Raw genomic sequence first — 16005 nt, 5'->3', positions numbered from 1 at the left:
CCCCCTCCCTGCCTTAGATACAGACAAACTGAAAATGCAGAAGCACAGGGCCACCAATTGTACCTGCAGCCAGTGCCCATGCTACCAACGGCGTGGAAATGCAACAAGGAGGCAGATGTGTGCAAAGATACAAAAAAATAGCCCCCAGGTGTAAAAAAATCCTACCCAAGGGACACAGCCCAGTGACAGAGCTGAAACAGCAATCCATGACTCAACTCAGAACACAGCTCATGAAAGGCTTCACTCAGCACTGCAGGAAGTTCTGCTCCATCTGGTACCGAAGCACAGACTGCAGGGCAGTAAGGGATGGTCACAACCCTTCTTCTGCACACTGAACTTGTGCCAGAGCTCTTTCTCCAGAAAAGCCAGCACTCTCTTGCTGCCACAGCCAGGCTGCCCCAGAGAAAGGGCTCAGGAAGAATTCTGTGGGGCGGAACAAGGTACGAGCTACAGCTCCTAAGGCTCTCTGAAAAGCAGCAGGGTGGGCAGGGGCTTTTTTCCCCCGAGGATTTAAGGAATTAGTTTATTCAAATCCACTAGCACCCAATTAAATTTTGTCTGCATGGCTGAGAAGGTGAGGTTCCATTTTATACAAGCTTTTCCTTTCCACTCTGAGCACCATCTCATTTCTTTTACCCTTACACTTCCTTTGTGCTATCCCTGAACTGAGGGAAAGCATTGCTGCCCCAGATCCTGTCAAGCTGGGGCTGTTCCACCTTGTTTCTCAGATAACACATGCCCTTCAGCATAATCCAAAGCCCCATCATTCATGACACTGCCCAGGCTGTTGCCAAGTGAACAGGAGCAGATGTTTAAAGGGAAATGATCTTTTATAGTGATTAATGCACTTTAATTACACCATTGTTCAAAGACTTCATTAGCTACTCTCTGCCTGATGGTTTTTCTACTGGTTTTGTTCTGTTCACTTCTGTATTCACCAAGTCACATCATATTTTCCTGTTTTTTCAGCTCTCAGTTTAGAGTCTGTATTAGTTGCATGTACAAACAGGTAACTTTTCACAGAACTGCCTGTCTGGTTGGGCATGTCACGTATGAGTGCTGTTAGTGGCTTTGCCTGCTCTGCACGCACCATTTACTGATTTATTCATGTGCATTTCTTGCCTATGGACTTCTTGACAAGAGTTTCTGAAATTCCAGTTTTAATGATGGCAAGCTACGGAAAACAGTCAAATAATGGAACAGGGCTGGTATTTAACACAGTAAATGACATGCTGGAGTGCAACTGATGAAAATATCAGGTCTTTGTTTTCTTTTTAGAGAAAAAAACATTTTCTGGCTTAAGCAATGTACAGTAAATCAGTAATAAAGTTTGCTGAATATGAGCTTTTATTAAAACCAGTGATGGCAGCATCTAGCATGCAGGGCTGACAGACATCTGGAAGAGCTTTTGGCTTCTATAATTAAGAAGAACCTTGTGTGAATTTGTTGCTCAGCTTTTCCATTAGAATCCCCTACCCAAACCCCCAGTATTTTGCCCCGAAAGTTAGCCCACAAAATCTCTGCCAAAAACAGAAACTTTTTTTCTAACATTTAGGGAGGGAAAAATAGAAATATAAGTTTTTGTTGTTTTGGTTTTTTTTCAGTCATTATGAAGCTAGGAATGCCAGATTAAACAATTTAAGGTTTCAGATTTTTGACTGAGGTGTTGGGGCAATGGCAAATCCCCTATTCTTTTACAGTGATGTTTTGAAGGCAGTGATTCCAGACCCAAGTCAAGGCAGTCAAACGTGTGCTGAAGACAGAACTCCTGACTGATCTAATCTCGCTCCAGCAAAGGACTCAAAAATGGGTGTCCAATGCCATGGAGGGACCCAGTGTGATGCCTTCAGTTTTAGCTTTCATATTTTCCAGATTCTGTACTGCATTAGTACATAACTCTGAACTTCACACAGAGTGTTAGCAAGTTCTCCTCACAATTTAATCAGACAACACAATCCTTTTTCAGCCTGAGAACTAAGGGCACTATAACAGCTTCAGGCCCAAAAAGTGTAAACAACAGGGAACTGAGGAGAGCAAATGGGAGGATGGGACTTTATAACCTGAAGCTGTAATTGGACAATTAACCCCAATAATGGACCAAAACTTATACAAGTGTGAAAACTCGTGACCCATCGTCCACCTTGGGTTTAGCCCTGGCCAGGCTCTTGTACTGCCCAAGGCATATCCTTCGAAGGCCTTTTAATAAATCCCTACTTTATTCCTTTAACACTCCCTAGCCTCTGTTCTAGGCAGCCTCTCAAGGCATCAGGTGTGCAGACTGAGTCTGCAAGGTGATGAGAACTCCATGGATCGTATTTTGAAAGGGTGGAACAGGAAACCACCATGGCATTGTTGGCAGATGGAACCTCACCACAGCTCTGCCCAGCACAGCTGACAAGCCAGAAGGCACCAGCAACAGATCAAGGAGTCTCCTTCCAAAGCTTGGAGCTCTGCTGCTCAGGCAGGACCTCAGTCCTCTCCCAGTGTGCTCCCACTTGTTATTAACATCCTACCCACAACACACTGAAGGCAGCTCAGGGCACTTCCATCCTCCCCACGGAGGCAGTGGACTTGTGCCTGGGAATCTGCACTTTTCACTCATCTCTACTCCATTTCTGGGGTGAGAAGACAGAATTCTGGCTTCAAAATGTACCTGAATGGTAAAAAAAAAAAAAAAAATATTCAAAGGAGAGCTTTCAAGGCATTTTCAGCAAATAAGACACCTGGGTAGTATGAGGTACCAGGGTAAACTCAATGGCTGAGTGATTGAGAGATTTCAGAGGGAGTATGTGCAAGGAAGAGCAGAGCATTTTCCCCAAAATGACAGCAGTCTGCAGGAGGGCATCTCAGCAACAGAAAGGACAGTCAGGAGTGAAAGACACTAAGGGGGGGAAAGTTGGCATGGGTGTGGGAAAAAAGGAGAATGAGCTCTGCATCTGTCATCAGTGAAGGAACTGAAGAGGTAGGAGCCCTGCAGGCAAAAAAACCAAAATTCCTCCCCTTGGGAAAAACCTGCCAGAGCCTACAGCGGAAAGGACAAGTTCTTCAAGGGAGTGAGAAATTGCACGGTTTCTCAGAAATTATGCTCCCTGCAACAATCTGATGCAGTGATCTTCTCAAGAATTTTTACTTGTATCTGGATGGAGGCCAAATACAAGCTTAAACCACTAGCTCTTCCTAAACATATGCATATGCCAACACAGAGCCCTAGGCAGGAGTGGTAGCTTTTAGCTCTGCTGGGAAGGGGAGGAGTAGAGACGGAGATTGCAGCCGAACTGCAAGAGCAACATTTGTGTCTTGCTTCCGTGACTTTATCTGGTTTTAATTAGTTGATCAACCACTTTCATCTTTCTACCCTTCTGAAAAATGGTGCAGATTGCTAAGAAATACTTGATGATTCCAGTGGTATTCATCATTAAAAAGATGACAGTCTGATTCCCCACTTTATTTCAGAAGTGGATCACATGCAGAAAAATCTAAAGATGGCTTTCTCACACTCTGATTCAGAGAAAACAAACAAAAACCATCCCAATCCTGAAAAGTTTGAGTTTAATTCATTCCTAGGAAATACAAGATTAATTTTTTTTCCCATATGGATAAAATTTTCAAAAGCACCTGCTATGCCTCATTAATTTTCATTGGGAATTAAAACTTCTACTGTTTTAACTCCATGGGAAGCATAGTAGCTTAGGCAGCGTTGCCAGGACATTTGGTAGCAAAATTCTGCTCCCAATTTTACTCTGCTCCTGTACAAAAATAAAGGAATCATTCATAAGCAAAGAAAACAGTATTATCTTGCAGCCACCTTCCACATGGTATAATCATAGGGAATCTCCCACACTGAAGATTTTGGCTACTTCTATCCACACATTTCAAAAGCAGAGGAAAGTAATTTCATTTCCTCTGTCAGTACATTCCTCCCCACTCTGTTTGGCCGTTCTTCTCTCCATCTATAATAGATTCTTTGTTCCATTTCAAAAACTCAAAAATGCTTCAGCAGGTGAAAGCCACGACCCTGTTTTCTCTTTTATAATGAGTCTCAGTTCAGCCACAAGCACATCTGATAGATGCATGAAGGAAAAGCCTGAACAGGCATGCAGTTAAACCTGGGCTGGCATTAATGCTCACGTCCAGGACTGCCAGCGCAGCCTCGATGACAAGACATCCTTTCAAGGTGACCTGCAGGGCAGATGCCTCGGGCTGTTTATACTCCTGAGAGCTGCTTTTTACTGATGTAACTGCACAATAAAAGCAGCAGCACTTGTCTGGATTTATCATTGCCCAGCCTATTTCAGACACAAAAGGAAGAGGAGTCCTCACTCTGGCTGTAGCCCAGCCCTGGGGTGGGGGTACAGAGCTGCATTCGCCTCCAGCACGTGTTACCTCAGGCTAAGGATGAAGCCAAGAGAAACAAGACAAAAGTTATGTGATAGGTAAGGAAAAAAATGTTTGGTTAGCATTGAGATTTTTTAATTCCTCTTTTTTTTTAAAAAAAAGTGTTAATTCTAAACAAGTTTAAGAAAAATAACTGAGAAAAAATAACAAAATAGACCAATTCTTTCACACTTCTGAAACCACTATTGTTTAAAAATAACCAAAGTATTCAATCAGCTTTAAAATCTTTCCCCACATGGTTTCTGTGTTTTGTCTTTTTTTTTTTTCTTTGAATGAGACAGTCTTTTTTATCAAAATTTTACTTTCACTGGAAGTTTTCTGTCTTGCTTTAACCCATAGACCAGACAGTGAAAAACAGATGAAAATTCCTGTCTCATGAATTTTTTGAGCCACATTAACTTTTTATTTTTTCTTTTTTGGAAGGAAAGTCAGCCTTAAGATTTTTCAGTGCTTGGAACTGGCACAAATAATTGCATGCCTTGTTTCCCTGGAAGTCCTGAATTTCCAGAAGCATTGACTTGCTTCACCAGGCTTCATCACCTGCTATTCCAGTCTGCTTTTCATTGACTTTTTCTTTAAATATACTATTTTTTTTTCTTTAAATACACTATTTCTTTTTTTGGCTCAGACTTGTTAATTAAAAAAAAAAAAAAAAAGTAGGGTGTCTTCATATAAATAAATTTTCTTCCTCCTCCTAGCAGGGCTTCACTACTGCCTTCTCCAGGTGCTGTTTTCCTGATCCCCCTGCAGACACAGTACACTAAGGTGAAAAAGGGGGATGACCTCAGCAAGGATTCCCCTGCATTTCCTGCAATTAAAATGGGAGAGATTGAAGGAAGACAGAGCAGGGGGAGCAGCAACATTTTCTGGCTGAGCAGTCCACAGTCAAAGGCATTCAGTGCACATAAAACCACCCCAGACAAGGCACCTTCACCATTCACTCTGAAAGCACACGCAGAGAGGCAGCTTGAAAATTGGAGTGAGCTCATGATGGGGTTCACACCACAGACCTTCAACCTGGCAGCCCGACCAGAAATACATCATGACACTGGTTGGACTCATTGGGTCTTTTAAGATTCATTTCAACAACAGTATTTCATTTATTCTAAGTCAAAATGAGAAAGCAGAATTTTTCACAAAGCCTTTTTTTGGTCTGTTGGATCTATTTGCCAAGTGGAGCAACCTTTGCAAAGATATTATTTTCCAAAGCATAAACTTACTCAGCTTCCTTACTGTGAACAAGCAAGTACCACACAGAGCAGGAGACATTGATAAAGAAACACTGTGAGCTTACAGCCTACAGTGATTTGAAATATAAAATTGTATGTGTATGCATACATACAAAAGTACATAAATAATCTCTTTCAGCTTCCACATTCCTATTTGACATTCACAAGCTTTTTAATTTCATCACACCTCTTCCTATTCAGATCCCCCAGGCATGCAAGGGCTGCATGTGACTGCAGAAAACCACTCCAGCAGCTCCAGCTGCAGAATTAAGGCCCTTCATAAATAACTGCAAAATAACTGCTCCCAGAGTCAGGGCTTCCCAAACCAAGGGCTGCAGACTCCAGCTCATGACAATTGTCACTATTTAGGCGCCTCTTTCCACTTTGAATAACTACATTTTTTACTCCTTCTCCTTAGAATCACAAGGGCTAAAGACACAAATAGAAATATATATGTGAAATTAAGAGTTTATTCTGCTCAGTTTTCTGCTTTCTCCTCACATGTCATGGTGAGTAAAGAGCAGCATCTATGCTGGAAAATGAAACTCTGGTGTTACCAGGAAAAAACTCATTCTCAGGTGTGTGTGTTTGCAGGGCCTTCTTTTGTAAAACATTTGCATCATCTATACACTGTAACATAAAGCAATTACATAAGCAAAATTAAGCATCCAGAAATGACTTCAGCTCTACCACACCAGGATGAAGCAGTGACAATAAAGCACTGAACATCACAGAAAGAAACATCTGCTTCAAAAAGTAGTGGAAAATCACAAATAGAAAACAGAGCTTTCCTTGCTTACCTGTGGAGCCCTGGGCACACCTGCCCAGACTCCAGTGGCATGAGAAAAAATACTTTTAGGCAATAATTTTTGTAAAACTAACTGTTCAATGAGGCAGGTAACAACTTCTCTGAAACTCTATTTAATGCAGCAGGACAAGATAAATCATCACAAGTTGCAGAGGGCTTGGGAGGGAAAGCACCTCACACAGCACACAGCTGGAGCTGCAGGGCAGCAGGAATTCTATCCCTGCACAGTTTAATGCAGTGAAAGTTGGCCATTAGCTGGAACAAGTGCCAAGGGAAAACATTTTCCAGAAAGTTTAGAGCATTTATACCACCCACATCCTAACAAAAAACTCCACATTCAAAAGGTAGTGATGCATCATTCACAAAGCTGCCCCAAGCCTCAGCGTGTGAGCAACTTGGTCTAGTGGTGGGGGGTTGGAACAAGATGAGCTTTAAGGTCTCTTCCAATCCAAGCCATTCTATGATTCCTTGAAGCTCCCACAGAAAAATCAATGTATTAGAAAATACTTGCTCATGCTGCTTGAGAAGCAATACTCTTATTAAAATCCACAGGTAAGTGTGTGCAAGAAAAAGTGGCACTGACTCACAACGGGAAAGCTCTCACAGAGGACACAATGAGATTAATTCTGTCACAGAGAAACAGCAGATCAAACCCTGGTCTGAGACCCAGAAAACCTGGAGTTTTCTCCCTGCTCTGCCCCTGGCAACTCAGCTGATTCCTGGGCGAGTCCTTTGTGCCACCACTGTGCTTCCTGACCTGGAGAAGCTGCAGGACAAGTGTTCCTCTTTATGCACATGAAGCATTCACCAGTGCAAAGCTGTCCTACTCTCTGTGAGACCTCCAGGTACTGCAGCATTAAATAAACTGCAGGAACAAAAGACATATATATATATATATATATATATATATATATATATATATATATATATATATATATATATATATATATATATATATATATATATATATATATATATATATAAATTTTTCCCTAGGGCTGCAGTTTACCTTGAAGTAACATTGAGTTCTTCCAATTGCTACGAGATCGGGCAGGTTTCTCAGGACTACATTAAGGCCTCTGTAAAACTGGGAACTACAGCATAAATTGCCAATTAAGCTCTTTTTAGGGGCTGGAAAGTCTTCTGAAATCTTTAGGTGGAATCTGTTACACTGCTGGAGTATTGATATCCATGCCAATGAATAATGACCAACGTGAACATGAGACAGCCAAGAAGGAGGCGAGGCACGAGACCTGTCCTTCAGGGCATGTTCTCTCACTCATTTTTGGTCCAAAATCTCTCCATTCCCAGACTATGAGAATTTCTTCACCATTTTGATTTACTTCTCAAACCTGTCAGAGTCCTGCAATGGCTCCAGCAACCCACTAAGAAAGGTAGGGCTGCCCCTTTATAACAGGCCTGTGTCAGCACCTCTGTTCTCAGCCTGTAAAGGAGGAGCACTTGGGGAATAATAACTCAGAAAGAGCTATGGGAAAAGAACTATGAAATGTAAGTTAGCTAAAGGACTTTGGATGTGAGGGAAAAGTCTAGGATAACAGTACAGGTGAGGCTGGAGTGAGAATGACGTACTCTCTCCTTGGTTAAATCCCTCAAGTCAGACTTTCTCCAAGCAGAGAAGACAGCAAAGAGCTGTTGTGTGTGTAGAAGGTTGAAGAATCTCTGATTGCCTCGTTTTCCTTGTCAATAAAAGAGCAGTGATGGTGATATGACTATGGCACTTCTGAACAGAACTGCTCTGGCAGTGCTACAATTTATGGAAATACCAGGTTCACGAAGTTTCAACCATTCACTGAATTTCTGGCTCATTCAAACATGTTGGGCCAAACCAGTTAATCCTTATAATAAAACAAGAGCTGCTCCCCTCCTTTTGATGCTGCTTACCACACTCCTGTCCACAAATGCTGTAGGCAAGGCTGGTCCAGAACTACTGCAGCTGCTACGAAGGGCACTGCCAATGCAGCTGCTCACTCAATACCATTTAACCCTGAAGCTGCTTCCCAAATGCATGGCCTGGATGAGGAAATCCAACTGTACTCTGGTACACCTTCCCTGTTTAGATGGCAAGTAAGTCAGGTTACTGGATTTAGTGAATATGTGGTTACATAAATCAAATTAATGAACTTCTAACATTCCCTTAGTCGCAATCCTTCCTCTTGGAGAAGAGCAGAGGATGCTGCTGGAAGAGAGGCTATCACTCAGCTGAATTCAAGAAGTTATCCTTCCCTCCTTTTCTTCAAAGATACAACTGAAGCCATCTTTTCCCTCAATTTTTGACTCAAAATAAAAATCAATTGTCATTATGAATAATATTTATGTAATAGAAGTTGGTTATCTCACCAGTAGGAATACTGAAATGTCAATTTTTTTGTTCCTGTGTCTAAAACTGGAAGGCTCAAAAGGGACAAATGAATCAAGAGGTTGGCTGACAATGGCAGTTTATAGATAAAAGTGCAGCAGATTTCTCCTTTTAAAGAGCTACAGCACAAATGCAGTAAGCAAAGTATCATCATGTAATTGCTACTCATCTTGGAGATGTTAGGAGAAAAAAAGGACCATAATTAAAAGCAGTGCTTGAGCAAAATGCACTTTGTTACTCATACCAGTTAATAGAGTGGAAACAGCCAAGGGGAACAGGAATCTACTCAGAGCAAATGCTCACAGTGTTTTCCTTGATATTAACTCCATTAATAATTTGTTTCTGTGGGTATTTGAAAGTCAGGCTAAAATAACAACACAGGAATAACAAATGGGACAGCATGATTCACTTTGTATGTTCAGGTGGGCCAAGGCCTGATTTCCTACGAGTTTTGGTGGGACAGGCTGAAGCTTTTTTCTTTAAGCCCAGGTGAAAGTTAACCCGGGCCCAAGCTCCCAAAGCTGCTGGCTGTTAGGTTTATTTTCAAGACAGAGGGAAGGAATTTTTGCAGGGAAAACCAGAGGATATTAACAAAGAGGAGTCACAGAAATCTTGCCATCCAGTCACTGATGCTCTGCAGGACAGCATGGTAGTAAAAAACCCCAAATAAAAGAAATGCACCACCCAATGCCATACACACAAATGTCCCTGTTTTCCTTTGCAAAACCTGATCTGATAATGAAAAACACTTCCTGGAAGTGCCATTTTATGATATTAAACAGGCCTCAAATAACTTAAAGTACAGAGGGACACTGACATTTGAACTGCAGGAGTTTTGTTTTCAGTCTTGTTTTTCCCCACTGTGAATATTACATTTGAATAACTGAAATTTTCAAAATCTCTTTTCCTCCTTTCACCATGATGTAATGCAAGTGTTGCACAAGAATAACAATGTAGAGCTACTGCTGCTGGAGCCAAGTTTGGCACCAAGAGAGATTAGGGTTGGCACCATACACCATGATCTTTAAAATAAATTTGGCAGCCTTGCTCTTGCCACTGCTGCCATAAACAGCAGTCAGGGCAGTAAATGGAAAAGTGCTGAAAGAGACTGTGAGTTTGTAACTGGAACAAAGATGCCCATTAGCCAACCACTTAATCTAACACCTTCTCATATATGAAAAGTTAGGAGTTTTACAATGGCATGTCAAAATTAGCAGCAGTAGCAGGGACCAAAGTGTAACATAACAGTGCCTTTCATCTGTCCATCACACCAAACTGAGCCTACAAAACCCACCAGCCAGCTACCTGTCAGCCAGGAGAATTAACATGCACAACTGCAAATTCCACCAGATTATTCAAAGAAAAATACTTGATCTATACAAGAGCACATCTGTCTCAACAAATTTTCCCTTTCCAGTACTTTTCAGTTATGCTTTCCTGGGAGGACATTTGCTCCTATTCAGTGATGCTGGAACAGCTCTCTGGAAAGAGACACATATGTGTGTTTTTGTTCTTTAAATGCAGATGGAACAGAGGAGAAATGCAAGGTTTCCTCACTGTATCCCTCCTGGCTTGAACTGAACGAGCGTGGGCTGATTTTCTCTGCTCTATAAAAGGAGTCTGATGATTTGTGATGTGGACATCTGTCTGCAACTGGACAGACGCCACCAGCTTATTTCACACAGACAACTAGACAGCCATGTAATAGCAGCATCTTTCAATTGCTATCTTCATTTTTTTTTTTTAAGAAACCTCATTACCTAGCAGAAGAACTCCATATTCCATTCCAAATTTCACTACATTTAAAAATTCTTTAAGCACCAACTCTCAAATAAGGGACCACCTTCATCTGTGAGATAAAAGTCAGAAGCATGTGTGATGCTGTAACAGCTTTTTGTCACTTGGTTAGCACCAAAACATGTAAGAACATTCAAGGCAGATTTCAAGCAGTACCTTTCATCAGCAGTGCCAACAAGTACTCCTAATGGGATAGCCAGCATGGTGTTTGTGTAGGGAGGCACACACAAGTTATAGACTCCTTCTGCAGCTTTGTTTCAAGGTGAAAATGCACTTTTTCCCTCACTACCAAAAATCAAACTAAATGAAAAAAATAGGGTCTGATTACTATAACCTAACTTTTCTGATGGCTTCATATTCTTCAAAAGTCCTGTCAAATACAAAAAAAAAAAAAAGGGCAACTTTCAATGATGACAAACCATGCTTTTATTAGATGTTCACAGCTTCAGTAGCAAAACTAGCATCTTAAAGCCCACTTTGTTTCTCTAATGAGCACTTTTCTCCTATCACATTATACCCTTGGGAGCCCCAGTCGAACTCTCAAGAAGCTACTCTGTGACACAGCTCATCACCTCTGAGGCTACCTGCCAACAGCAAACACTCAAGCCCGATTTGGGACTGCTGGGAACAAGAGGGATCCAAACCAGCAAGAGGCAACTGTGTCATTCACAGATAATTCGAGATAATTCCCTGCAGGTACAGAAAACGGCAGCTCCTAGAGTTCGTTCAGATAATCTAAGAAAAGTTTTATCATCTGTACAGATTAAAACATCCAGCTGCAAGTAAAAGCCAACTTTCACTGCTTGGATATTTGAGAACAAGCTCACATGTGCCATGGAGAAGGTGACTGCCTTAGAATTAAAACTCAGATTTGATCTGCAATTTCCTTAGCTTAAAGGCAAATTTCGCTTGCACACACAGGACTTCAAAGGCCCTCACCTTTCTGCAGCCCAGAAGAGCAGCCTGACAGCCTGGTTCAACAGTGCATGTGTTTCCTGACATTGGATTAACTTCAGCTCATCACCTTCAGTGTAGCTTCTCTCTGACACTTTTATGGAGTAACTTCTAGCACAGACAAAAGAATCAAAGTCATTTCCTGCCTCCAGCTACTACACAGATATGGCACAGATATGTCCAATTCACTCACAAGCAGCACACAAAGATACTCTTGCTGACTCCAACTGTTTGCAGCAATGAGCTACCAGAAAATAAAAAAAATAAAATCAACAGTGCAAAATACATGAATGCAGTGCTTGGCTTAAAAAAAAAAAAAAAAAATACAGCACCTCACCTCTTTTTCCCCTTCACAGAAAATCTGATAACTCTAGTGAAAAAAAAAAAAAAACCAAGGAGTGAGGGGATTGTCCCTAATTTCAGACTGTGTTTTGCTTTTTTTTTTTTTTTTTTTTTTGATTAGTGCATAGATAGGAGTAATACAAAAACTGGAGCAAAGGTAACTGAGCTCAAGCAAGTTACAGTTCTGCATTAATTTCCCTCAATCACTAATTAGAGAGCCACCTTAAAATACTAACACAAATAGAACTGCTATTAGAAAAACAATGTACTTTATTTCTCGAGTGGAGTAGTCAGAAATGGCAAGTTCGATGCCATGATCCAGTGGCCAGGGCTCTCGTAAGGGAGACTTGGATTCAGTCCTGTGTCAGCCACAAGTTTCCTGTTAGCAGAGTAGTTTACAAAGCCAACTCCTATTTAACCTGCCTGCTTCTATTCCCCTCCTCTGTAAAACAGGGGTTTCTGCATTTTTACATTTCTGAGCACGCTGAGCTCAAAATTATGGAGACAACATGCTGCACTCAGGTAAATCTGCACAAGGATATGAGGAAGAAAAATATCTCAACACCAAAGACAGAAAAGCAGCCCTACACCTACGAAAAATGCCATGACACCAGTGTATTTCTAACTTTTGCTTACCACTTCAGAACCTTTCTCTGCTCTTGTGCCCGTGCAGGGAGCAGGCACTGTCAGAACCAAACAGAAGCCTAAATCTCACATTCCTATTCCCTCCTAGAGCACATAACATCCCTCCTCATTCCAGCACCCAACTTCTGCACAGTTAAACTCTCCCTTTAATTCCCATCTGGCCGTGTAACTCCTCTATCCCAGTCATGTCACTCCAGTTGGTCTGCTCCTGTCTGGAGAGGAGGTGCCAGGTTTGTGCATCTCCTGCTCGCACATGTCCTGCCGTGCTTCACATGGAGCATGACCAATGTGCTAACCCCTGGACAGCTGCTGGTTTTACAGGCTGTCATCACAAAGGCTGCCTGTGTGCCTGCTTGGAGGGGGTGATTCTTTAGGAGCCCAGCAACTGCATTCATTCCTTCAGTCCAGCTGCAAATTTAAGCGTGGAATTGAAATGCCGCAATTAAGTGAACCGGCCTTGCTTAGTTCAGCTTCTAATCATAAACTGGCACTGGGGGATCATCTCATGTCTTAAAATCCTGCATCCTGCACTTCAAACACAATTCCTGAAGGTTCATAGGGTGCATTTTCAGCAATAGATATTGCAGAGTAAAGGGGTGCAAAGATTCTAAACCGCAAGGTGTCACAGGGGAGGACAACATGTGCCAGAACCTCCATCTCCTAAACTCATCTAGGAACTGCTTCCTTAGTGTTCATGTACCAGTGGGTGAAAGCTAAGAAAGACAAAAGTCATTAAGAAAATAACACAAAATAAGAAGAATGTGTGACACAGAAGTAAAAATCTCCTGGGATGTGGGCTTGAGAAAAGTCTTTTGAAATGCTGTGGAGTACTACTGAAAAACAGAATTTCTGAAACCTTTCTGTGCACTGGATTAAAAAAAACCCCAAAACAACCCAAATAAAACCCACAAAAACTTTCAGTACAATTTCTAAACAAACAAAACAAGTTTCTGCTAGAATTACACTCCATCTATTTCCCTCTAATTCTTGTGGACTGCCAAGAACTCAAGTTTCTGGCTTGTTGGAGAGAAGTTAACAACATCTAATTGAAAAAGGCAATGTTTTCCTTGTCCTGCCACATACCACTTTACCAGTAAATACGTGAGACAAATAATTTGAAAAGCACGTACACACACCTTAAGCAAAAGTTCAAGTTTTAAGAACAACAGGCTGACAGTGAAAACTGTAAGAGTTAAGATTTTTCTCAAAGCTAAGCATACATTTTTCCATGCAAACAGCTGAATCATGGATATTTTAAAGAATAGTTTATTAAGCACAATATAGCATATCTCCTACTCAGCTCTATAAAATATGTCCAGTGCTGCACAAAGCATTAAAAAGCATTTAAATCTGGAACTTGCTGGCATCCACTGGCACAGCAGAAGAATTGAGAGAACTAATCTAACAGCTGTCTGGAAACACAGCAGATTTATACTGAGGGCTTAGTCATTAACTGTAGTTATCTGACTTATACCAGAGCACTGAATGAGCAGTGGTGGTCTCTAGATTAGTGCAACGTATGGCAACCCCTAAAATACAGTCCTGGCTCCAGGATGCTGAAATTAATTGCTTTGCTTCTTAGTGGAAGCATTCCAGTCTGGTTAATAAAAAAGTGGAGTCAAAGAAAAAAGCCAAATAAAAGCTATATACAACAAGTTTATCAAATACCTGTGCACAGAATGGGTTTATTAGTCTTCTGCATTGCTAGAGAAATGTATTTGCAGGCTACACACAACAACTGAAAAATTGGCATGAATTAATGCCAATTAATTCACTGGCATTATGAATGCCCAACACTTTTTCTGGATCCTGGTATACATTTGTATTTATTTTTTAAAGGGAAAAGGAGATAACATCAGAGATACAGAGGCATAAACAGCATCCTTAACTGTATGGAAACTTAAATCTAAGTATGCATTTGAGATTGCAGTGTATGGCAAATATTATTGCTAATTGGGTTAGAATTCAAATGTCAAGTTTGGTGAATTCAAGGGAAAAACAGTTGTGTGAATACCACAAGAATCTATTAATAACTGAGCATATAAATGAAATTCTAGAAAGGCTGGCAAAATTACCCTTGGTTACACCAAAACTTTGGGTTCATGCCAAGAAAATCTCTATGGTTTTTGACATGAGTACTCGGGTGGAATTCCAGGGGAACTTCACCCCAAAAAGAGGTTTTCCTGTGGCACCTCCTAACTCTTCCTGATGACCATGTGTTCTCCAGGACTGGAGGACAGCTGAGATGTTACAGACTTGGGAGGCAACTGAAAAACTTCCTGTGGCTAATTCTTGTGAGGACTGACACTGAAGGTAAGAGAAGCAGAAATCACTCCGTATTCTGCCAACAGTAAAGCAAGTTGCTGAGAAGCTTTTCACTGTCATTTTGTTTAACAGTTTTTAAAGACTGGTATTTTTAAAGACTGCTATCAAGGACAACACTGAGGTAATGTGAAAGCTGAGCCTGGCTGCTCCTCTCCACCTCCCATCCCCCAGGCCCTTCTCCCTGCAGTTTATTTGGCAGAGAGGCGTTGCACAGAGTCTCATCCAACATTGCTACCCGAGTGTTCCTGAGCACGATTAATTTGCTAAGGATACAAATCTCCAAACAGCACATTAGTCCTGCTGATGATTTATGAAATGCCAGAGATCATTCTCTCACCAGTGATAAGCTCTTTCAAGCTCTTGGTTTTGTATGAAACCTCTTGCAATTTCTAATGCCGTTCCTGACTCTGCATCACTCCCAGACAGGGCAGGGGCAGAGCTGCAGCAAGGATTTCTGTAATGAACTGCAGGTTATGTATACACACAAATAAAATGGAGGGTCAGATTATGAATTCTTGCATACTTCCATATGTAAAAAGCTGAATGTGCTTTGGAGCAGGGACAAGCCTCACTAGGCAAACACTCCGTTTGGGCTGTTCTCCCAGGATGCAAGCACTCACCAGCAATTGCAAAATTAGGGAACGTTTCCTTTTCTCAACTGCTCAAAATATTGTCCTTGGCACCCCAATGGCTCGAGATACAAGAGCAGGGAATCCAAATACTCAGAAGTCCAGAATACTCCAAAGTCTCAGAAACTTCAGAAATTTTTCATATTCTTTGCCAGACATTGCTTATGCTGTACAACCCACCTGAAACCCACAATACCCCAAGAGTTACTCAAATCCCAGCATCCCCTTGACCAGAAGACACTAGTGATACCCAACTGCCCTCAGCTATGATTTTATTCCTTTGATCAATGACATACAGATTATGTTTTTCTTTTACAAGCAACATTTGCAGTCAGCTTGTGTTTCCTTGTGTTCATTCTCCACATTTATGCAGACTGTAATTTATTTTTACCTATGTGGAATAACCACAGATAGCTGAAAATATTTAAGATATGAGATCTTCACTACAACTAGCCAAGAATCCTACAGCTGCTCTTTTTGTTCTGACAAGTTAGCCCTTACTTA

At 41.3% G+C, this 16005-nt stretch overlaps 1 protein-coding gene across 6 annotated transcripts in view; it reads right to left on the bottom strand.

Annotated features, from left to right (window-relative positions):
- The window catches only part of EYA2 (EYA transcriptional coactivator and phosphatase 2), an 89086-nt gene that overhangs the window by 53041 nt on the left and 20040 nt on the right, over positions 1-16005 (bottom strand). The window contains exon 1 of one of the 6 annotated variants that reach the window (XM_053992564.1): positions 11546-11618. The exons of the other annotated variants lie outside the window; for them this stretch is intronic. The gene's annotated coding sequence lies outside the window, so the exon portion shown is untranslated. Of the gene's footprint in view, positions 1-11545; positions 11619-16005 lie in introns of those variants that run through there. 6 annotated transcript variants of the gene reach the window in all.

This window comes from Vidua macroura, chromosome 17, assembly GCF_024509145.1.
Source record: "Vidua macroura isolate BioBank_ID:100142 chromosome 17, ASM2450914v1, whole genome shotgun sequence".
In the NCBI taxonomy this organism is placed as follows: domain Eukaryota; kingdom Metazoa; phylum Chordata; class Aves; order Passeriformes; family Viduidae; genus Vidua; species Vidua macroura.
The sequence above is the reverse complement of the archived record's forward strand: the minus strand, read 5'-3'. Positions and strand labels throughout refer to the sequence as shown.